The sequence below is a fragment of the Meleagris gallopavo genome, chromosome 4 (assembly GCF_000146605.3).
Source record: "Meleagris gallopavo isolate NT-WF06-2002-E0010 breed Aviagen turkey brand Nicholas breeding stock chromosome 4, Turkey_5.1, whole genome shotgun sequence".
Lineage (NCBI taxonomy): Eukaryota > Metazoa > Chordata > Aves > Galliformes > Phasianidae > Meleagris > Meleagris gallopavo.
In genome coordinates, this window is record NC_015014.2 from 23,062,444 (window position 1) to 23,073,865 (window position 11,422).

The following is an 11,422-nucleotide window of genomic DNA, read 5'->3' on the forward strand; positions in this document are numbered from 1 at the left end:
TAATCATGTCTCTTTTCTCGTCCTTTCCAAAGGTCAAAAATCCTCTCCCTCTCTGTCAAAAGCAAAAAAAAAAACATTAGCTTTGAAATTCTATACTAATGTTTTAATTTGATGAATTAATACCCAGTAACAGGGGGAATAAAACTTGGTGAAAAGATGAAATGCAAAATGAGAATTCACTACAAAGTTTTGTCTGAATGCTACTACTAGTTCACTTATTTTCCTACTCAATACAACAAATTTTCACTGTAACTTCTCATTATTGCCTTTGAAAACTGTGACTTTTACACAAAAAATAAAATTTGTGTGAACTCAGGTATCAAAGAATAACATTCTTGAAGTTTTATAGGGAAAATTTAAGTTAGTTTACAAAAGGTAGCATTATAGATTATGCACACTTTTTTTTTTAAATGCTGAATTTTACTTGTACTTTGCTTGCTCATGCTGAAAAAGCTCCATTTTCTATTTTATTTTTTAGTCCACCTTTGGCTTACTTTGAAGAAGATGTGACTTTTTACAGGTAAGCAGAGTATGAGCACTGTGACAAAAAAAAAAAGAAAAAAAGAAAGAAAGAAATAGTTATGATTAGTTTTAGATCAAGCCTTAAATTTTTAAGGGAGCTCAGATTGCCTTTGCCAAATTATGTTTTTGTTACTGAAAAGCAGCACTAATCTCACTATACTCAAGTGGCTAGTCACTGGTAACGCATGGAATACGGGGGAAATGTCTTAGAGATTGTTAGGATGTCTCTGCAGAAAGCTGTAAATAATGTAATGTGAATTTTAATAGTGATCAAAACCACTGTCTAATTTGAATCTTGTTGATACATCTTGAGAGTGTTTTTTTGCATTATAAAGAATTTACTGCTGTTGGTGTGATGTTTGTCTCTGGATGTGTTTGCTGCTGTCTGCAATTTTGCACTTGAAAATCCTGTACTTGAAGTGCGTGTCTCCTAGCTGAGGAAAGAAAACTCTTCTTTCATTTGGCAATATAGTTGAGTAAGAAGTGTGATCTTAAGATATTTTTGGAAATGCACTGGAAAGTCAACAAATTTGATCTAGCACAAATGCCAGAGGGCTAAAGAGCATGCAGCTTCTTTGCAGGAGTGTCAAGGTTAGCCATAGTTTTTATAGTTATTTTGAGAAAAAGCACAAATCAATTTCAGGCAGTGGGAACAGCTGTCTGTGGTGATAGGGTTATCTCATTGCTGTCTCCTGCTTTCTTATAGCAGTGGTAGCAACCACTATCAGAGACAGGATATGGAAGTTTGCAAGTTCCTGTGTACTCTCTGGTATGTTCACAGTGTTTATGTAAAGCAGATGGAAATTCTTTCACTCTGCATTGCTTTTAGCTTTAGTGGAGTAAACAGATCCAGAAAGGCTATATGGAAAGTCAGTCTGTTAGAGGAATACATTGTAAAACATGCAGGAGAAGCTACATGCATTTCAGACCTTCAACTTTTTTTAATTAATATATTCCTCCTCCTGTAGGCAGAAGGAACAGAAAATACTATTTTTCCTAAATTTGGGGATTGTTTAAGAAAAAAAAAGAATGCAGACAAAGCAGCTAGTGAATGTTCCCTCTTTTGTCACCTATCTGCAGCCAGTTTGAGGGTTCAGGCTTTACTGTTTACAATGTCTGATATCTTTGAATTTTCCTAGTTTACTGGATTGGTTTATACCAGTGTAAAATAATTCTCCTGTGCCTCAATACTTTTTGTATAAGGACGTTATTTTGGAGAAAAAAAAACACAAAAAATACTAAAAAAAACGTAAACATCAAGAGTAGACTGAGGTTCTCGATACCTTTTTCAGTTTTTAATAGTCAAGCCAGTTATCCTCAGAGTACTCAGCCTCCTGAGCCAGAGGGCAGAGACAAACAGCAAAACAAACCCCCCACAATTCAGGAGGAAACAATTAGTGACATGCTCTTTCATCTGGACAGAGAAGGGCAACAAAGTTGGTGAAGTCTTTGGAGCACAAGTATTATGAGGAGCAGCTGAGAGAACTGGGATTGTTCAGTCTGGAGAAGAGGAGGTTCAGGGGAGATCTCATCACTCCCTACAACTACATGAAGGGAGGTTGTGGCGAGGTGGGGATTGGCCTCTTCTCCCAGGCAACTAGAGATTAAAAAAAAAAAAAGATAGATGTGGCATTGAGTGACATGGTCTACAGCAGTGACAGGCATGAGTTGATGATATGACCAGATAATTGTAGTGGTCTTTCCAACCTGTATGATTCTATGAATCTGTTCCCAAAAAGTAGCAAACAAAAAGCCAAGATAAGGAATGTCATTGCAAACATAGTTCAGGGCTATTATGAATTGTGTCATAAATGCAGGAAGTAATTTTTCTCCTGGATGCTTTAGGAATATTAGAACAAATAAAATTTGGTGATCATAGGTTTAGTTTGCTGGAAATCATAGTTTAGTTTGTGCCTGGACAAAAAGACTATATTTAGGCACGAAGATGAGCTTTGGAAAAGGTGAATGACTTCTGTTTGCATGTTAATGTATTCATAAAACCGTTAATTTTTTTTAGATGTTATCACTAGTACACAAACATCCAATACAGGGTTAAATATCCTTTTAGCAGTACTTTTCTTCTTAACCATCAGCTCCTGTGGTAGGATGTTCCTGCTTTTCTGTTTTGAGAAGAATATTTGTTCACCGAATTGCAAAAGAAAATGAACAAACAAATAAAAACCTCATCACATAAAAATTTCTTCTCTTTCCATTAGGGTTAATTGCAAAAAACTGCATGCAGGATCTTTAGGCATTTTAATAATTAACTGGAAAACTATCTAGATTGATTAGTAACTCTGTAATATATATTTCGTTTCATTTAGAAATGATGCTGCACAGAATGAAAATGAAAGCTGATAGTTGACAAAGGAAACAATGTATTATTCTAATTTGAAGCATTTCAATTAAAAAAAAACAAAAACAAAAACACAAATTCATTCCAAAGAAATATTTTTAAATGGATATATATACTATTTCAACAATTCTCTTTTTTTTTTTTTTTGTAATTTATAAATATTTATCAAAGTAAAATCTGGCAAAATCTATATGTATTTTCCAAATCTTTTAGTGACAGCATACTGGCACTTTACACCTAGCAAGTTTAATGTGAAAAATTTATTTGAGGCTCTATATTAAAAGGTAAGATAAGTTTGCAATGCAGCCTTTAGTAAAGACTGACATAAGTCTATTTTTAACTATAGCAATCTAAATTAAAAGTTAAGATATTCAAAGACTCTTAAAAAAAAAGTTGTGGTGAGTCTTCCAAAAGCTAGTCCAAGATGCCATTATTGGCAAATAGTCTTAACCACAGGACTATGAACTCATCTCTACAAGGTTCATCATGGTTCCCAGAAAAAAAGGCCTGCTTTTGAGGATTCCTTGTCCTTAGTGTGACCAGCCTGAGAAATAGTTTTAGGATCAAGGTTTGAGAACCTTCTTACAGACAGAAGACAGATTTTATATATAATGTGTCTACATTTTTCTGTGAAAAATCTTTTTAAGTTAGGCCTACTGATTTTACACTGTACAACTTCTGCTGAGATTTACTTCCTTGTGGAAATGTCCCAGCAAGTAGGAATTTTAGAAAGCAAGTTAAGAAGTCAAGAGAGAGACAGAATTAGAAAAGTACAGTTTAACTCGTGAAAATTTACATCTCAACTCTACACTGACAAGTACAATCCAGAGATGGTTTAGAAAATAAATATTACTGAAACTTGTGCAGAATAGGATTCTCTGTTGCAGACAAGATGCCTCTAACAAGGTTTTCCTGTAGCTGGGGTGGAATTTTGCCTCTCCCCTTATCTGTCATGCTCTTCACTGAACCTGGTTCTTTACTGTAAGAATTTTGACACTTCTTCATTCTGTAGGCAGAAAAGCAGAACTTACAAGCCTGGCTACTTATGTATAAACATCATCTTGCATTGCATGGTCAGGATGTGGGTTTATAAGTCACCCTCATACCTCCATGATCCCATACCAAAGCTGATGGCAATGCTGCGTAGTGGTGTGAACTTCCTCAGCCTTCTCAAAGTTGAGTCAGTTATATATTGCACGGTATGTAAAACCCTGGAGAATCTCTTGGGTTATTTCTGCTGCTTTTTCAGCAACTGATTATTCCCAAGAACAGCTCATTTAGAAAACCCATAATGTGACCAAATAGGATGAATATCTGGCAGTGTAGGAACAGGGGCAGTGTGGATTCTTCATACTTTTTACTCTTATACCACCATCCTAAATTTCATCTTTATCTGCATATCTGCTTGACCTCCAAAGCTGTAACTTGTGTTACTCTTTTACTCAAGAAGCAAAACACGTCATACACGTTCCAGTTTTTCTTCTATGAGCCTGCGTAGTAAAAGTGATTATATGTAAATTGAAACAAAACAAAAACAATAGCAGCAACAAAAAGCCACAACAAATTCCAACCTAAATGATTCTATATTCTCTTTGAAAAAGCGTTGTTGTTCTTTTCTTTTCCCTGAGATTCCTCAAAAATAAAAATTTCAAAAATAATGCAAATGCATATAATACTTTTGACCACAAAACAAAGTTCAGAATTTTGTTTATCATTAACAATTTTTTTATATATAAAGTGATTTTTTTTACTGTTTGGATAAAATAAAACTTCCATTTTTTCCCCTTAATGCTTGGAAAATATTAAGCCTTTACTTATCACAGCCAATTATGCCTTCTGAGAAATATGAGATTATAGAGAAATTAGAGGTTTGACAGGATTTTGTTAATTAACAGTTTGATCTTTTTATGTGAGGATTCCTGACTTACTAAAGTGCTTGCCTTCCATCTTGAAATCTCAGTCAGTGTTGCAGCAGGGACCTATGACTGTGAGTTCCCTCCTTTATCTTTCAGTCCTTCTCATCAGCTTTCTTTGTAAGCTTGCAGGCATACTTTCTCCACGATTTGCAAGGTGCAGAATCAGGATCAGATCTATCAGTTAAGTTAACTTGTTGCAGGTCAGCTGATCAGTTTCTGCTGGTGTATGGATCAAGGAAGCAGGAGGGTGGAAGATACAGTAACATCCCCAGACATTCCCCTGTGTGTAAGAGGGTGTATAGGGTATTCAGAGTACAGTATGTGCAGAATATCACAGGCTTTTCTGTTCCAGATAAGATGCCTCAAATGAATCTTTCTTGTAGCTTGGGTGGAATCTTGTTTGTCTTCTTACCTGTTAGGCTCTTTCCTGAAACTGGCTTGAGTTCTTTTCCTATATGACTTTTGACACTTCATCTCACAGGCTCTGGACTGATCTTCTATATTTAGTCATCTGGTAAACATGTGACGCCAAACTCTACAATTTTCCTTCCTTAATACCTACCTGTACTTCATTTTCTCATCCTTGGCCATCAGACAACCCTCTCTCCAAGTGTGGAAATGCAAAGTTTGAGGGTTGGAAAGGTATTTTATTCTCAGCCTGACACTAACATAATACAACATTAAAATCAGTATTGTATGACGTAAAGAAGAACCAACTGCATTTAGAGAGGTTCCAGTTCTTATCTATCAAATTTTCAATCTGACTTTAACCCACATCAGTTTAGAACAGGAAACCCAGGAAAATCTGTTTCCTCCAGATCACGTTGACGTCATGGTGTACAAGGTAATTAATATTCTAGATTTCAACCTGACCTGCTGGAAGCCTCAAAGGCAGAATGAGACAAGAAAGCAAACAAAACATTTCCTTTCTTTTCTGGAGAAAGATAAATAGGAACAAACTCTGACAAACTTTAAAGTCAGATATGGAATTGGATTGTATTATACCACCTAAAGATGATATCAAAATAATCAAATTGATGAGAATTAGTTGTTTCACTGAATAAACCTCTGTTTTAGGAGGAAAAAATAAATGTCATTGATTAGGAACTTTAGTGGTCCAGAACTTAAGAGCTGTATACGGAAATAAAAACTGAAGGTATAAAAGTTTCTCTACAAATTAGAAGAAGCAAAGTAAACTCTAATGTCCTTCCAGTTATCTCTGAAAGCATGTTTGTTATTGTTGTTGTTCTCAAGGCATTTAGGAAACAAATTTTGGAGGTGTGAAATTTGCATGATCTTTGAATGGTGGAGGCTGAATATTGTATTTGAAATTACATCCAACTTTTTCTTAAAAGGCAAAGCAATCTACCTGAAGTTTACTGTTCTTTCCCTAATTTGATTAAGTTAGAGGAGAGACACAGGCAGGATGTGTTTTTCTCTGCACATGTGGATATGATTTTGTAGCAGGTTACATCTGATAAATTGGCTCAATTGGCTCTTTTTGTATGTCTGTCAGATTCTGCTATCAGAGGAGGTACAACATCGTTGTGGATTTTAAAGCTCTTTGTTTGTACAGAAGTGCAATGTACAGTGAGAACTTTGCTTTTTACCAGTCTCCAGATTTTCTCTCCAGTCACCAGATAAAAGAATGGTGCAGGATGTAAAAAAAATACACTGGTTTAATGAGTACAGTCCTAAAACTAATTTTATACAAATTTGTCATTCAATTTCTTTTTCTTTTTTTTTTTAATTATTTGATATATGAGTAGGGTTGTGTGTCCAACAACGGATATACAAACTCTTCTAAGGATGCCAAAGAACACAAGTTATACAAGCGGGCATGTCACAGGCTGACTCGGTGACTCAGGTCTTGGCAGTTGCCCCATAAACAAAGCTACTGAATTGGTTTGAATCTGTCTAATCATAAAACTTCTTAAGCAGCTCACTTGCAAAGATACGCTTTAATGAATTACTAGAGAGTTAAAATGTGATCAAAATGTATGAATTACTAATGAGTTTTTAGAAATTATAGTAAGCTTTAGAAATCCAGTTATAATAGTTGTACTTCAATCTCTGGGTTTTAATCAGACATGAGTACAGGCTAAATCCAAAGCAAAGATTTGCAAATGAAAATGCATTTTCTTTTTGTATTGCAGTAATTTGCATTTTTGCTTTGGGACTTAGACTCCAGATTCTCTGCCAAGTACCATTGTCAGAATTGCTTAATACCAACAAAACCCTATTCTTATCAGGAAAATTCTGAGGATCCAGTAATGCAGGTTGCTTGGTGTGTGATTAGAGGCCTGTTTATACAATCTCTCATTTTAATTAAAACAAAACATGAAAAACCCAGCATACAAAACAGAAACAAGTAAATAGAACCTAATAGCTAACGTTCTGTAGGTCAGATCTTGCCTTGGTGTTATAATATTATAAAAATAGCTGAGTACCAAGAGGGATTATACATGCTGCTTATTAATGTACAACGCTGACATTTATCAGTTTATGAATACACCAGAGTGCGACACTGTACTGTTTGTTGAGGATACCTGTGCTGGTGTAACGTTGCCTGCTTAAACTTTACCCAGTAAATATAAAAAATTTAGAAGGATTTCATACTATAATGCTGGAGTCTTTGAAGGTAGGTAGGTGCTAATCTGTGCCTGTGAAAAAGCAATTTTATGACAACTGTTTTTATGACAACGTGCCCCTTCTCCTGGAATGCTGTTTGTTGACTTCTGTACATGGAGACTCAGTTACCTGTCCCTGGTGAGGAGGGCAAGACTGTGTTTATTTTGGTGTGACAGTGAAGTTTTTAACATAGTATGTATCCCTAAGATTGTATGTCAGTTAATGAGAGAAAGAGAAAATCAAATTTTGATATAATTAAAATCTGAGATGAAAAATGAAATGGCAAATTAGAATTTGGCTAAATATAACTTGCTTAATGAAATCATAGAATTATAGAATAGAGGGTGGAAAAGACCTCCAAGATCATCCAGTTCAACTGCCCACCTACTACCAGTAGCATACCATTAATGCATACCAAGGAAAGTAACTCTCATACAAATAACAGGAAACTTTCTGATAAGTGTCGACTAATTTGTGAGCGTTGCTGAGGGCAGTGTATTTAAATGGCCTCACAAAGGCAGAGAAGAAAAGAGGTCCCTAAAGGAATACTCTATCTGTTTGAAGTGAATTTGCCAGGAGGATACTATCCAAGGAAGCCAATTCACTTTGCTAAGAGCTGTACCATAATAAATGACTGAGATTTCTGTGCTCTCTGCTCATCGGTGGGTCTTGAGAACTGCAGCATTCATGTGTATGTGAGGTTAACTGTCTGTCATATTAATTGCTGCAATACCTCTTAAAGGTCAGATGGTGTACAAGAGTCTGAAGTGTTAGTCATTTGGGCTAAAATATAGCTAATTTTGTGAACAATTTTAAATTTAAATGTTTTGAAAGTGGTTTTACTTCCTCTTTAGTAGGTTCTGTTTGCAACTGTGGGAAAGTGCACTGAAAGTTACTTTCGAACTTTTTCTGAAAGCAGGCAGAAGTCTGCTCATTCTCCTTTACTATGGGAAAAAAGAAGTTCAAAAATGTGTAACTTGGAACCCTATTTCCTATTCTTCCTTCTTTAGTTTCTCAAGATTGTTGCTGCTGAGGCAAGCAGCATCATGAAGAAGAACACTGCTGAGATATCAGAGAAGGACAGTTACAAGGTCAGGGGTTTTGATCAGAATGTCCAATCAATCCTTCTGCATTGTGCTTTGATATGACTACAGTAAATCTCTGCTTCACAAGGCTGAGCCTAGAGCCTTAAGCCATTCAGGACCTTTGTCTCACCTATCCTCAGTTGTCACACCTGTCCTCAGATGACCATCCTACTAAGTGACCTCTTTTGTGAATGGAAGTAAGTGGACTAGAGAGCATCTGATAAAAGCAACAGCTAAGAAAGTGCAGTTCTATAATAAGAAATCAACTCTGCCTCTGCATTGGTGCATCTGTGAAGTTTTCTCAATGCCAACAGTGACTTATCACAGAGCTTATGAATAATTAAGTGACCTGAATTCATAACTGTTGTGAATGCTTCATTGCTTAAAGCATTTTTTCATTAAGGTTGATTTTTACTCGAGATCTCGATCTTATCCTCTGAATCCCTGAGAATGATGTGTTTGATTGTCTCTGTATAAAAGTCAGAAAACATTCAAGGTTAGATTTCATCCACAACTCAGTGTAATGATCTTCAATATAAGAAGTTGTATTAAATTAGTTAGTTTTGAGATCTATTGTAGGTTTAGCCTTTCTTTAGCCCTTTTTCTTACTTCTCTTCATTTGACTTGTTCTCTTCCTGTTTCTTGTACCCTTGAAATAAAGAGCAAAACTCTCTGTGTTTATTGTCCCTATCAGTTTAAATTACAGATTTGACCTGACATTAAACTGTTCCTTTTCTGTACTGGACCAAAAAAAAAAAAATCCAAAACACCATGTCGTATGATGATATCCTTCACTTTCATTGAACCATCTGGAGTTCTGGAGATCGAGCTGCAAACTATCAACATCTCCTGATGGAAAGCAAATAGAGTTGGCTAAAAGGGAAGTTTAAGCTGGAGAATCATCCTGTAGAAAGTTTAGAGCAGTACAATGCTGGAGGAAAGAAATCATTGTCTGTCAAAGAACCTCCTGCCCCAAAGCCATAGAATTAGGACATACCTAGTACTGTGCCCTTGAAGATTGTTCAAGTGCTAGATTTCAGTGGGAAACAGTGTTTGAGTTTGCTTTTTTTAGGTTTGTATTTGCAATGATGTTGTTCCTAACAAGAAAAAGAGGTCTAATCTTTTATATCAAAACTCCCTTAATTGAAGGAAACAAGAGGAGTATTTCTGCACCGATCACTCCCTTCACTAATAAAACTGATACACACTTGATTTTATGTTATGCATAAAGCAAGTCAACCCTGGGTTCCTGATCTGTACATAACAATAATTACATTGATGACTGTGGATATACATACCCTTACACAAAGATTTCCTTGAATCAAGGGACTAAATAGTGCTGATAAAGTAACACTGCTGTGTTGCATAGAGGTTGACATGCCTTGTGATTTGGGCTTCCACTTGGGATCGAAAAAAATGAAGTTCGCTAGTAATATTTTTCTTTCCTGTTAATTGGTTCCTAATTGAGACTGCAAGGACATGCTGAGAAATAAACTTCTATTACATATCTTATAGAACCATAGCATTCAATGTCCATTACAACTAATGAGCAGTATTTTAGTCTAGATCACTACTTGTCATTTTATGTACTTGGCAATGAGCATCTCTTATTTAAAATATTTATTTTTCTTTGGGCTGAATTTTCCTACAAAACTGGAACATTTGCCTTAAAAATGATGATCTCCCCAGCAAAATAAATTATGCCTTGGAATTATGTCAAGACTTTTAACTGAAGAAAGAATTTTAAAACAATCTTTGTGCAAAATGAAGCTCACTTTCACCTTTTAATTAATCGTTCTGCCTAATACTACTCTGGGTGTTTCTGTCTGTAAGTCAAACATATGCTCTTTCTCTTGCTGTCTGGAAGGGTTCCAAAGATTGGGGGGAAGTCTTCCAGGAAACCTTTCCAAAACATATTTAGGGCTTGTTCTTCCTGTGCAGATAAAACCTTCAGATGTGTTTTAATACAGACTAACTGAAGCTGGAAAATACAATATTTGGTTTGGGGCATATTTTAAAATTAAATATAGAGACTTTATAGCTATTTTTTCTGTTAGAATTTGCATCAAGAGGTTTAGTTCTTTGTTATTTTGCTGTTTCTTTCAGTGAGTTCCAGATGTGCTAATCATTTGAGATTTATCTTAGTATAAATGTTTATTTGCTCAAATAATTTTGTTGCATTCTGAGACTTCCTTATCAGATTAGCAGATGGAAATGAATGTAGTCTCTACTTTACATGAAGGCATTCTATATGGCTATGTTTTAAAAACTTCTAGTCTCTGACTTACAAAAATAATCAAGAAGAAATGATCTATACATAAAAGAAAGATAGGGCTTTGTTGTTTTTTTTCTCCTAAATATAGTTTCAGTTTTTCCAGGTGTTCTGGAGTTTAATTGTATGTTTTATTAATCTAATTTTGTCTTGGGTTATTATGTGATACCCATGTAAACTGAATCCATTCTTGAATCCTATCTGTTCACAGACTTAGAGTTTTGTACAAGAAGCTGATTTTGCAACATATGAAGTGATGGCTCTAATTAACTTTAAATTACTTTCCTCTCTGTATTTCTTTCCCCAGACAGCATTCATCAAAATTTTGACCTTTTATTATTTACACTCTTCAATGATATGTTTTTCATTGATCCAGTGGAAAACTCAATCCTTCAAGTTTAACAGATATTTCTTTTGGGGCAGCAAGGAGTAAAAACGAACAAAAGCAGCCAAGCATCAGTATGCCAGCAGTACATGTGCTGATATTATACAATAATCTCAGCAGTATTTGAAATATGTTATTAATAGCAACTGCTGAGTTACTATCTAATTTAGCGTAATTTTTGCGAGGTGCATGGTTTTACATATGCTATCGTTGTTTTACATTTCTTTTTTATATAAGTTGCACTGCATTACGGTT